The following is a 12,835-nucleotide window of genomic DNA, read 5'->3' as shown; positions in this document are numbered from 1 at the left end:
GTGTGAAAGTTGCGAAGAGAATATCTGAAGATAAAAAACAGCAACAATTACTCTGAATTTAGCACTTAAAAAATAAAAGTAGGGGAAGGAAGACAGAAAATCTACCCCCATGCCCCCAAGCAGTGGCCGGTTAGCTCAGTTGGTTAGAGCGTGGTGCTAATAACGCCAAGGTCGCGGGTTCGATCCCCGTACGGGCCACTCACTTTAAGTTTTTGTTTTTGTTTTTTCCCCTCTTCAAAGACAGACGCTTAATTTCTGAAAAACCCCCTTCTTGGCGTATAAAAAGCAGGGAGTAATGCACAATGGTCTACAGAGTTCTCAGTCCATCAACATCAGTTTCCTTTAATCCACTCCTAACTCCATTCAGCTTCTGAGTGCGTGTAAGTTTGAAGTTGGTGCTTTCTCTGTACTCCCATGACTGAGCGCAGCTGCTCAAGGGGGACAAGTAGTGGAAAAGAGAGACAGGCCTCTTCCTTCCTTCCTCCTTTCTTGCTTGCTTGCTTGTTTGGTTTTAAATTGTCTTTCCAAAGTTGTTTACCAACCAACCTCCTTTTTCTCTAAATATCAAGAGATACAAAGTAAAAGAGAAATTCTTTTTTTTTTTTAAAGATTTTATTTATTTATTTGACACAGAGAGATCACAAGTAGAGAGAGAGGAGGGAGCAGGCGGAGAGAGAGGAGGGAGCAGGCGGAGAGAGAGGAGGGAGCAGGCTCCCTGCTGAGCAGAGAGCCCGATGTGGGACTAGATCCCAGGACCCTGAGATCATGACCTGAGCCGGGACTAGATCCCAGGACCCTGAGATCATGACCTGAGCCGAAGGCAGCGGCTTAACCCACTGAGCCACCCAGGCGCCCCTAAAAGAGAAATTCTTAAAAGGTTGCTATTTCGATGTTTCCAAACTAAAATTTCACTGACAGCTGAGATTGGCTGCAGGTGGAGGGCTAATTCAGGACAGCCCTTCTCTCTACCTCTGTAGCACTTTGAACAAAAAACAGCCTTCCTCCCTTCTTTCTTCTTTTCATTTCTTTTCTTTTCCTTTTCTCCTTTTCTTTCTTCCTTCCTTTCTTCCTTCCTTTTCTTTCTTTCTTTCCTTTTTTCTTTTCCTTCCTTCTTTCCTTCTTCCTCCCTCCCTCCCTCTCTTTCTTTTCTTCCTTTTCCTTCCTTCCTTCCTTCTCTTTCTTTCTTTCTTTCCTTTTTTCTTTTCCTTCTTTCTTCCTTCTTCCTCCCTCCCTCCCTCCCTCTTTCTTTCTTTCCCTCCTTTCTTTCTTCCCCTCCCTCCCTCCTCCCTCTCCCTCTCTCCCTCCCTCTCTTTTGTTTCCTTTCCTTGTCTTGTCTTGTCTTCTGAATAGGAGTTGAACCTAGATTCTTGAAATCAATAGACATATACCTTATATCATTTCTCCTGACTTGAAAGGACAAGTAAATATCACAGTTACCTCTGATCTTTGTGGATGGTCCATTCCCAGCTGTGTATAGTTACCGCCCTGCCCTAACATGCTGATCATTATTCCCCTCAGTGGGGAATTCCTTCTGGAACTTTCTCTCATCACAGCTCTCTGTCCTGCCAACTCCAGCTGTCTTGGTCTCCTGGATCTCAGCAACCTTTCATAAGCTCAGGTAGTTTTTCAGCCTCTCCCCGGGTCCCTCTTCCCTGCACTGGCGCCAAGAAACTCTCGAGGCAGAACGATGGGGGCAGTCCTAGTGCTCACCTCATTTCCGCCCAAGATCACTTCATCTTTTTCAGTCATTTGGGGATTTCTATCCTTTGCCTGAGGGCTGCTGTCCTGAAAATTGTTGTTTTCCTACCCTGTGCCACGTTTTGGTTATTTCAAGCAGGATGGTGACTCTGATGCCTGTTTCCGCCGTGGGTCGAAACAAGTGTCCCACTTTTGGAGGGTGAAGGGCGGGTAGCAGAGGCCTCTGGTGTTTCCGCTGCGGGCTGTGGGCTGTTCTGGCGGTTCTCATCACCTCTCTGGGCATCTTGGAGCTCAAGATGCTGGGGGCCAGCCGTCTGCAACATGTGCTGGAATCCTGACTGGGTCTCCAGCCTCCAACTGGAACAAGCTGTCTGAAGGCTCCAGGCTCCAGGGCACAGCAAGATTATTTGTGTGGGGGTTTCTGTGGGCCTAGGCTTGCTAGAGGGGAGGAGGCCACTTGTGGGCCCAGAGTCCAGGGTCCCGAAGAGCCAACCTAACAAAAACAAGCCTTTGTTCGGATGGGTTGCGAGGCTGAAGGTGGGCATTTTGGGGGAAGGCGGTCTGAGACTTGGGGTGTGTGGGATCCATGCACTTTGCCTTTATTGCCGCCACTGGGGGCCCTGCACTTGGGGGGCATCAGAACACTTTCCTGCCCCATCAGTGCCCCCCATGGGGGAAGTCCCATGGTCCTCCTAGTGCGCCAGGCAGTGACTGCCACTGAGCACAGCCCCAGAGGCTGCAAGTGACTGAATGGAAACTTCTGGGCACCTGACTAGCTGGGCTGAGTCCCTGGCTTAGGCAGGCACCTGTCCACATCACAGGGTACAGGCAGATGGCGTGTGGCTGGGCTCTCGAATGGAACAAGCCGTTAGCCAGTGATTCTTAAATGACCTTTCTCATAAGTCACATGGAATCCGTACAGACGTTGTTATTAGATGGAGTTATTTGTGCACTGTTTGGTTTTGAAAGTCTCAAGAGAATTAAGGGCATCCTAGTGGGCTCTATTTTGGCATAAATATTTAGCCACTAGTGAAATTTATCATAAAAATTTATTATATAATATATATTATATATATTACATATATATTATTATATACATAATATATATAATATATAATATTATATTATATATTACATATATAATATATTATATATGTAATATACTATATATTACATATATAATATATTATATATTACATATATAATATAATATTATATATTACATATATAATATATAATATAAAAATTTATTATAAAATTTATTATAAAAATGGATGGGGACACCTAGGTGGCTCAGGTGATAAGCATCTGCCTTCGGCTCAGGTCTCATGATCCCAGGGTCCTGGGATCGCATAGGGCTCCCTGCTCAGCAGGAAGCCTGCTTCTCCCTCTCCCCGCCCCATCTTCCCTCTTTAAAAAATGGATGATCTTGGTTGTCCTAAAATCTTATACAGATGAGAAGCTTTATGTTCACCATTTCAAGTAGCTGATTTTCTCATTTTAAAGTGTATCCAGAGATAATCTGATTTACCATTTTTACTACATGTTCAGAAAACTTCCTTCATTGAGAATCATTTCATGCATCTCATTTTGTAAATCAGTGACCTTTTCTGAAATACTACGGATTTTTTCCAATTTTATTTACCTTTCAGGTTATTCTTGATGCAAATAACTAATTATGTTTCATCCAATAAAAGTAATATGAAGATTCATTTTAGAAATAAATCTATATAAGAAATGTTCTATGAATGGACATAAAGAAATCATATTCAATAAATCAGCTGTAGGGGCGGAGGGCAGATGGCCCAAAGATAGACCACTTTGGCATGAAGATTATCCCAAGCTGAAGGCAACTGACACCTGTGGGCTCAAGAGAAACTTTTGCTCCTTCCTTCACTACATAGACAATTCTAAATCGGGAATCTATTCCAAAGTAAAGGTCATTGTCAGAAATGCATTTTTTCTGACTGACCCGTCTATAGGACAGGGTGAACATCTAATTACTGAGCATCTTCTCTGCCTCTCATTGCCCTGGAGTTGCCCTGAAGTCCCCTACCACACCCCCTTCCTTAGTCAGGATGACATATATGCCTCAGTTAGACTCTCTTTGGAATTTCTATGTCTCTGTGGATTCCTCCTGTTAAATGGGATTTTTTTTTTCCTGTTAATTTGTCTCATGTCAATCTGATTCTTATTCCAGCAAGAAGGACCTTGATGGGGACAGAGTTACTTGCTCCCCAACACAGACAAGGGCTGGCTCACAACCATTTTCCAGAGCTGGGAAGGGGAAGGTTGGGAGCCCGGGGCCCAGCAAGATCTTTCTGCTCCATCTTCTGCTGCTTTTCTCTTGCTCTTTGCTATCACCTCACGCCCCTAACAACTGAAGTTCTCACCAGCCTGCCCCCTCTCAGCCTTGAACACAAGGAGGACCCCCTTGCTGACCTACCCTGGCCATTACAATCTACAGTCTGTCGGGGCAGACAGGGTCAGGGTAGGGACCGAATTGGAGAGCGGGGATCAGGATCCCGGGAGAGGGGGAGCCAGGAAGACATCTAAGAGATGAATTCCCCTGCTCCACTAAGCAGGCTGGGGGACAAAGCGATGACACTAGAGAGGGAAGAATCTAGAGGGAAAGGAAACCCCTCTCACAATTTGTCTGAGGTCAAGTTCACAGAATTAACTTTCCACACCTCTTGCCACCTCCCCAGACTTCAATACGTGGGCGAGACACAATTTTCTACAGCCAAAGGAGGTAAAATGCCAGTCTTGGGGCTTTCCAGCCTCTCACAAAAGAAACAAGGGTGGGACCCAGGGGTCAAAGTTTCCATCTGCAGGAGGACCCAGCAGCAGCCAGTCAGGGACAGATAGGTCGACCCAGAGGTCCAGCAGGAAGTCCTAGGAGCTGGGCATCTGTGTGAGGACTCAGGGGTCAGCCTTGGGAGGGCAGACAACAGGTGACCGGCCTAGGGCCACAGAGCACAGGTACAGAAACTTCTTTAGGAGAGAGAAAAAGTGCGGCGATGATGATGTAGAGTGTGAAAGCTCTTACGAATAGTGGGGCCGTGTTTGTGCTTCAGCCTCAGCGCCCTGGAAGGGGCGGGGAGGCCGGTGGTTGGGCGGGGGGCCGTTCACCCTCGCGTCTCTTTGGGGGTCTCTCCTGCTCACGTGGCCGGCTCCTGAGCGCTGAGGAGGGGGAGGACGGCGGTTGCGATCCGTCCCTCCTTCCGTCCGCTTCCGCACCCCGAGGTGCTCCGGGCGCCCTGGGAGCCTTGTCCAGCCTCTCAGCTCAGGCACGTGGACTTCTGCGGAGGCGCCAGCGGCTCCCCCGTGGTGCGGTGAAACCTTTCCAGAGCTCGAGTAAGACCTGATAACCAAGCGAGGGACCTCGGGGCTCTGCCTCAGCTTCCTCACCCCTGAAACAGGGACAGGGGACCCCATCCCACAGGGCGGCCAAAACACCTGTCACGGAGCGTGCACCTCGGGAAGGGCTCGGTCTCCGTCACGGCCTCGCCTGCCCGCTTTCTGGGGCACCCAGTTCCGAAAGGCGCAGCAGGAGATTCGGGGACGCAGGGGAGGATGCCTGACGTTTGGAAGTCGATGTTTCCTATTAAGACTCTGGTGTAGATGGTGTGTGACAGGCAGCAGCCCATCACTTAATCCTACAGGACAGAAAGCAGAATGCTCTCACTTTTCAAGCCACTGGATTTAAGGAAGGACAAGCAGGTCAACAAAGCCTTTAGGGTCACCACCAGGGGGTTGGGTCCCGTGGTGTAATGGCCGGCACTCTGGACTCTGAATCCGGCGATCCAAGTTCAAGTCTTGGGGGGACCTCTGTCTGATTTCCCCTTGGATTTCGGACACTCAGCTCCTTTCTGAGAGCCGTGCTCTTCTTTCCCTGCGAGTCGCTGTGCCCAAACTTATTCTTGCCTGCCACCCGCTGTGAGCCAACAAGCTGGGGCACTCCTTCAGAGCAGACGGAAACGCTGTCTCCCCGGCTCAGTAAGACAACGACTGAAACGTCTGAAGCTGGCCTTTTGTCGTTCCACCCCCCACCCCCACCCCCGGGGACCCCGTTGTGCGGATTGGACAAGCGCAGTCGCTCTGGGAATTGCCGGGGACGTTTGGTTTTGGAAAGAGGCTCTTTCGTTTGGTTTTGGAAAGAGGAGGAAAGCGTCGCGACGCGAGGCGAGGAGCAAGGAAATGTGGTGGGAAAACAGCAGCGCTCATGTTAGTGGAGATCCGAGAAGCTGGGTCAGAGGAGCCGGCGCGCCCCGCAGCAGAGGCTGGAGATCGGGAGCCCTCGGGACAGAGCGAAACACTTCCCGAAAGTGCACCTGCTCCTGGGGGGCGCGACCGTCTCCACCTCCCAGCCCCTCGCCAGTCCTGCCGCTGTGTTACTTTGCACGCGACAGCTAGCTGCTGCGGCCTGAGACCTGGGGGCCGGGGGCGGGGGGCGGGGAGGATATTCCCTGTTGCCAAGAAGGAACAATTGGTTGGAAACGCTGGCGTCTCCGATACTCTGTATATATTGTCTGTAAATGAGACCCAGGGCTGCGTCTCAGCGGCGTGTCCTACAGGGCCTCTTCGCGGAGGAGGTGACAAATTTCTCATCCCCTTCCGACTGACAGCACACTAACACGAAAGGGAACGCACGTATCACGTAAAGTTAGCGCTTTAATTTTTCTACACTTTATTCAGACTCTTAAGAAAATGATTCTCCTTGACTTTTGTCCAAGGAAATAGATAATCATACTTGGTAAAACTATACTTAGGTGGTTGCAAGTCCCCTCTTCGCTATCCCTGTTATTTACTAGTAAATTTAGTAAACTATTTACCGTTTATTTACTAAATTTAGATGGAGCAAGTGTACCGAAGAGCATGCACCTTAAACAATCATGAAAGCACCTTTTGTAAAATGACCCATACTTAGAACCACAAACTAGTGGTCTTTTTGCTGTTAATTCCCACTAAATTCTTCTTATTCCTCTGCCGACACATGACTTGGGGAAAAATATTCCCAGCCCTTTCACCGAAGAACGCGTTTCCAGTGCAATTCTACTTTACATGTATAATAAATGACCTATGCACAAAATTATCTCTGTGCATCTTTTACTGTGTGCCACGGCTAAATGCGACAGCTATTCAAGGCAGAAGAAATGTGCTTAAATAGATGCATCGTCGCTGGAAATAACTAAAATTTGGATTTCAGTGTATGCTGTTTGTTGCAGACTGGCACGATAGGGTGTTTGAGCACTAAAATACTTCATATTAGGATAAAATTCTGTAACAGGTATGAATGAAAATACATTTGCAAGAGAAAACGTTTTATCGAAGAGTCTTCAACGGTAAAGCCGCACGCCGCAAGTAGGGCTGTAAGGAAAACGAGCGGCCGGGGGGCTGTCAGGCTTCAGGTGAGATCGGAAGGCTGAGCAGAGACTGAGGGTGCAGCAGGTAGAAAACGAGATTATGGAGTTGGGGGTGAATAGAGAGAATCTCTCGGGACCGGAAGGCAAGTGCGAGCACGGAGGAGGGATGACAGCCGAGGCGGGAGGCCCGGGCGGGTGTGACAGGAGCTTCCAAGTGTGACAGATTCCCCGGGGAGAAGGTGGAAGGAACGGTCGAGTGTGAGAATTCTCTGGGACAACCGCAGTTTGAAAAACAACGGCACGCCTCAGGGTCAAAATGCAAAGCTTTGCTAAAAGGGAGACGTAAGAGAGTCTTCAAAAAACGCAGGTAGCCGTGGGACGAGGTGGCCGAGTGGTTAAGGCGATGGACTGCTAATCCATTGTGCTCTGCACGCGTGGGTTCGAATCCCACCCTCGTCGGCCTCTGTCCCTCTCTCGGGAGCGGAAGTTTTGTACCTCACGCATCCGGCGGGCGGACCCCTACCGGCGGCCTCAGGTAAGACATCCCCGCGGCTTCGCCCCAATCACCGCGGCTCTGCGCGGAGGAGCCAAAGCTTAGGTCGGGGCCCGCCACCCTCGGAGAACAGGTTCTCCCTGGGAACCTCCGCCCTGGATTTGCTTCAAAATGCATCTCGACGGTTGCGGAGGCGTAGAAGAAGGACGTCGGCAAAATACTGCAGACCGTTCACGCTACTTGGCGGGACCTTGGGTGTTTGTGTTACTATTCTTTCTTTACTTTTCCGAATTGCCATTACAAGGATCTTAAACTTTTTACTTGGAAGTAACTTCAAACTTGAAGAAAACTAGTACGACTAAGAATAGTACAAAAACGACCGGTATACCTTTTTTGGGGATTCACCCCTTAACACTGTAAACCATTCCTTTCCTCCCTCCCCCTCCGACTCAGTCTCCATCTTCATCTTTGTGTTTCTCTATTTGTTTTCAGAACCGTGTAAGAGCAAATTGTATGTTTCATGGCCTTTTGTTCTTAAATATTTAAATAGATATTTCCTAAAAATAAGGATATTCTTTATATATAATGAAAGTATGTGTCAGTTTGGTGTATTTCACAATGGTGTTATTTTTAAAATCTCTTGTCTGTATTTCAGTGTTGTCTGTTGATCCAGTAATGCCCTGGATAGTATTTCCCCTCCGGTACAGATTAGCTCTTTTATCAGTCGCCCATATCCCTTTTTAAATTTTTTATTATTTTTTAAGATTTTATTTATTTATTTATTTGACAGACAGGGATCACAAGTAGGCAGAGAGGCAGGCAGAGAGAGAGGAAGGGAAGCAGGCTCCCTGTTGAGCAGAGAGCCCCTTGTGGAATATCATGACCTTAGCCAAAGGCAGAGGTTTTAACCCACTGAGCCACCCAGGCGCCCCCCAAATCCCTTTTTAAAAAAATGTTTTTATTTAAATTCCAGGTAGTTAACATCAGTTGTCCATATCCTTTTAGTTTCCTCTCATCTAAAATATCTTCACAGCCTCTTTTTGTATTTTATGACAATGCCATTTTTAAGATACAGTAACTGCTTCCTTTGTGTTCTGTGTTCTTGTTGTTTTAAATAATACTTCTCGTTTGCACTTTGTGGGATTTTTTCCCCCTCATAATTAGGCCCAGGTTTTGCATCCCCAACCATAAGACCATGTAAGCGATACTAAGTCTTTCTCGGGGCAGAAAACTCAAGAAGCATGCAATGTTTATTGCCCCTCATTAATGTGGTTAATTCTGATCACAATCAAGGTCACACATGAGTAGACTTTCCCCTTTTATGATGAATAGGCAGTTTGTGGGGAGACCTCTTAAGGCCTCTTAAGGCCTCTTAAGACCTCTTAAGATACAGGTATCTTGCTCTAGGCAGGAAGGAAGAATTTCCTCTGCCCTTGAAGCTCCTTCAAGAATCAAATTGATATGAGAAAGATTCACAGGAAAAAATAAAGTTTAACCTTGTTCATAGAGGGAACGCATACAGACATGAAGTTCCAAGGACAGTCAAGCAAAATGATGTATATATGTCATTCTGAACTAAGAAGTGGGCTGGGGTCTGGGACTTGAAGGGATGAAACGCAATTCTCTGGAAAATGACAAAGAGCAAATGTTTTGGACACAGATATTTTCTGGGCCCCTCAGAAACAACAGGACACAGAGGACCTTCTAGATTCTTCTCAAACCGACTTCATGGTATAACATAGTTCTCTGCTGTAACAGCTCTCTTCCTGGAGCAGGTTCTCTACCAAATTTCTTTTTAGCCACTTGTAGGGGAGATAAGAAGCTTTCCTGAATCTGCTCAGTTCGGATGACTTTTTAACTCAAAATAATCTTCACGCCAAAGTAGCCCATCTTGGGGCAGCCTGGCCTTGGCCCTGCAAAGTTACCCCTTGGAGTTAGCATGTGTTGAAAACCAGTCTTTACTAGATGATGGCATATCAGCTCCCTCCTTCTCGAACATTCTACTGTGAGTCAAAGTGCACACCCATGAACGTGGAGCATCAAAGCAGCACCCCCCCCTCCCTGGTCCTCCAGCCCCCCCCCCCACTTTATTTCCATTTTTCCATGTGATTTTTTAAGCAATTATTCTTATTTCAGGTGCTTATTGATATAGAAATTTGTATTTTCTTGTTATAAGAAACTCACTCCAGAGTACTTTACTCACAAAACTTTTCTCAAAGACGCATTTTTGCAAATGTCTTGCTAAGACTTCTGTGTTTTTTTTTTTCTGATTCTGTCCGTGGGATCCTGATGCACAAACTTCTTTTATTGTAATGCATCCCTTCCATTTTTCTCTACCATTTCCCATTTAACTCCTTTGCTTCTGTTTTGCCCATGAAGTGCCTACAAATGCTGTCTTCGTGATTACTGCAACATGTCTTGTTTTAGGAAAGATTCACAAAGCACTCCCGTTAACTGGATCTGATAAATCATGCATCAGACTGAGTAAAGAAACGAAAGAAACAGGAGACTAGCGTCCAAGTAAAGTCTAATACAGTCATCAGGCAAAAATCTCCAATGAGAACATTTTTTTTTTTTTTCAAGTGTGAAGAAAATATAAAACTGGGCGCCTGGGTGGCTCAGTGGGTTAAGCCTCTGACTTCAGCTCAGGTCATGGTCTCAGGGTCCTGGGATCAAGTCCTGAACTGGGCTCTCTGCTCTGAGGGCAGCCTGCTTCCCCCTCCCTCTCTGCCTGCTTCTCTGCCTACTTGTGATCTCTCTTGTCAAATAAATACATAAAATCTTTTTTAGAAATATAAAACCATAGCTAGAAACAAGTGTGTATTCTGAAAGACATAATGTTGATCCATTGGAAAGTAAAGGTGAATTTGTCACCTCGTCCCAAATAAGAAGGGAGAGAGATTTGTTTCTCTTTTGAAATGAGTGAGGATGTCAGTTTTTGCGGAAAAGAAAGTCTGGGGGATACTTAACCATCTGTAGAGATTAGATGGTATGGTAAGGTATCGGAGGAGGGGTCAAAGGAAAACTAGATTCTGCAACTTGCCCATTCCGCCTGAGATCTGGGAGGGAAGAAAATGCAGGCATCCTAGCAGAGGAGAGTTTTGATGCATCAATCTCTGGGGTATGGGCCAAGCTCGCTTCTGCTGCACCACTCTGCTGGCGGGGCTTTAACAGATGTTTCTCCTAACTATGGACATGATCAGGCATCTCATTTTCTTGCACCACATAGATGAATTGTGGTTTGTTTATAAAATAGAATTCCACTTATCAATAAAAACAATACATTTCTATCAGTTCTGTTGTGTATGTAACAACACAGTTAAATCTCAAAACCATAACGCCAGGCAAAAAATGCCACACAAGGCAATGTACTATAGGATTCCACTTATATGAAGTTCCGGAGTAAGCAAAACTGTCTGGTGATTGAAATCAGAAGAGTGATTGGCCTGCAGGATGCAGTGTTGACTGGTAAGGTGGCCTAAGGTAGCATTCTGGAGTAAGGGGAATGTCCTCGATCTTGATGTGAACGGAGGTCACACAGGATATACATATGTAAACTTCGTCGCTCTGTCTACACTTGAGATCTATGCATTTGTGCATAAATATATTTCGTAATATTGTGCATAAAATATATTTCATGAAGTACTGAGAAAGGAGGGGACCACAGCGATATAATAGCCGAAAGAGAAGGGAGGGAGGGAGAAGAGAAAGGAAAAGAAATACCTTCTGTGCATACTTAGGGAGCCAAGGCAAAAGTGGCCACGAGAGGACAGCTTCCCAAAATAATTTGTGGAACCAAGAAGTGGTCCTTGGGAGCAGGAGAAAATTCACAGCACTCATTGGGAAGAGGGCCGAACCTTGGCAGGATTCCTCGGCCACCCCTCATGCATGAAAGAATGACATTCTCAGCAAGGTGCTGACCCTAAGAGACTTGACAGCATTCTCCTCAACAAGTGAGAGAAAATTTACTTTCCAAGTATACTTCCAGGAATTCATTTCCTTCATATCAGTTTGAGGAGTGTATTGAGAGAGATTAGAACTAAAATAGGGACATTTTTGTTCCGGAAAGCACATCCTTCAACAGGTCAGAATTAGTCCTTTCACCCAGTTAAATATTTTTCACGACTTCTGTAAACAAACAACAGACTTGGGTTTTCTCCATGTTGTCCAAGAAGTCACAGTTCCTCCGCATGGCCACCCTGCCTTCTCACGCTTTCCTCTCTAACCTAGCCCCTGGTGACATGAATAGAAAGCGTAGCCCTGCCACAGGAAAATGCTGGAATTGTGTGAGGTAGCAAAGCTGAGCAGTCGGCTTCATCTCTGGCCACACCGGTAAAGATAGTACCACCTTGGTTAGAATTCCCTTCTTTCTCCTTCATATGAAACTTATTTGTATTGTTTAAATCTTTTTTTTTTTTTTTAATAGGCTTCACACCCCCACGTGGAGCTTGAACACATGACCCTGAGACCAAGAGTTGTAGGCTCTACTGACTCAGCCAGCCAGGTGCCCCTAAACTTATTTGTATTTTCGATGGTACAGTCTTGACTGCTTTAAAATGAGCCCCCTGAGATTAAAAAAAAAAAAATCTTGTCTTCTGCATTTGACAGATACATGTCTCAACACTACTGGGGTAGTCTGCTGGAGCAGAAACCTCATTTAGACTGCAAAAAAGCATAATAAAAAATGAGAAATTACAATCACAATGAAAATTTAGTTTTCTCAAGAATAAGAAAGTATGGGAGTATCTGGGTGGCTCAGTCTTGGTCTCAGCTCAGGTCCCAATCTCAGAGTCATGAGTTCAAGTTCCGTGTTGGAGCCTAGTAAAAATAAATACATAAGTCAGTCTGTTTCATGTTCCATCTCCCCTCTTACTCTGCGGTCTCATCTCAGCCACCGGTCAGAATAATAGTACCTAAAAGTGAGTTGACTGGTCATTTCTTTGCCCCAAAGCCCCCTCCCCCCAAATCCCACTTTGGAGCCTGGGACCAGTTCTTCTGGCCTGAAATCCTCTTCCCTCATTCGCTGGTGTGTGAATTCACGTCTTTGCTCAGTTGTCTGCTTCTCGTAAGACCACAGATGAAACTCCGGCCCGTCTCAGTCCTTCTTCGACCTCTATTTGGGTCGTGCCATTTACCATCATACTCGTTACTTTCTATTGTGTTGATGGTTTATTGTTTATCATTACCCAGAAGAGAAGCTCGACAAGAATAGGAACTTTGTTACTGATGCATCCCACGTGTTAGAAGAGTGCCTAGTAACCAGTCTCGGTCAGCCCAT

The 12,835-nt window shown here is 46.2% G+C and overlaps 2 non-coding genes across 2 annotated transcripts; both read left to right on the top strand.

The window, feature by feature from the left end:
- The first annotated feature begins 124 nt into the window (after positions 1–124).
- TRNAI-AAU (transfer RNA isoleucine (anticodon AAU)) lies at positions 125–198 on the top strand. The gene has a single exon. It is a non-coding gene; the product is annotated as a tRNA-Ile (tRNA).
- Positions 199–7,441: 7,243 nt separating this feature from the next.
- Positions 7,442–7,523, top strand: TRNAS-GCU (transfer RNA serine (anticodon GCU)). Its single transcript has one exon. It is a non-coding gene; the product is annotated as a tRNA-Ser (tRNA).
- Positions 7,524–12,835: the final 5,312 nt, after the last annotated feature.

The sequence above is a fragment of the Lutra lutra genome, chromosome 6, assembly GCF_902655055.1.
Source record: "Lutra lutra chromosome 6, mLutLut1.2, whole genome shotgun sequence".
In the NCBI taxonomy this organism is placed as follows: Eukaryota; Metazoa; Chordata; class Mammalia; order Carnivora; family Mustelidae; genus Lutra; species Lutra lutra.
Note: the sequence above shows the minus strand (reverse complement) of the source record. Positions and strands in the feature narration are given on the sequence as shown.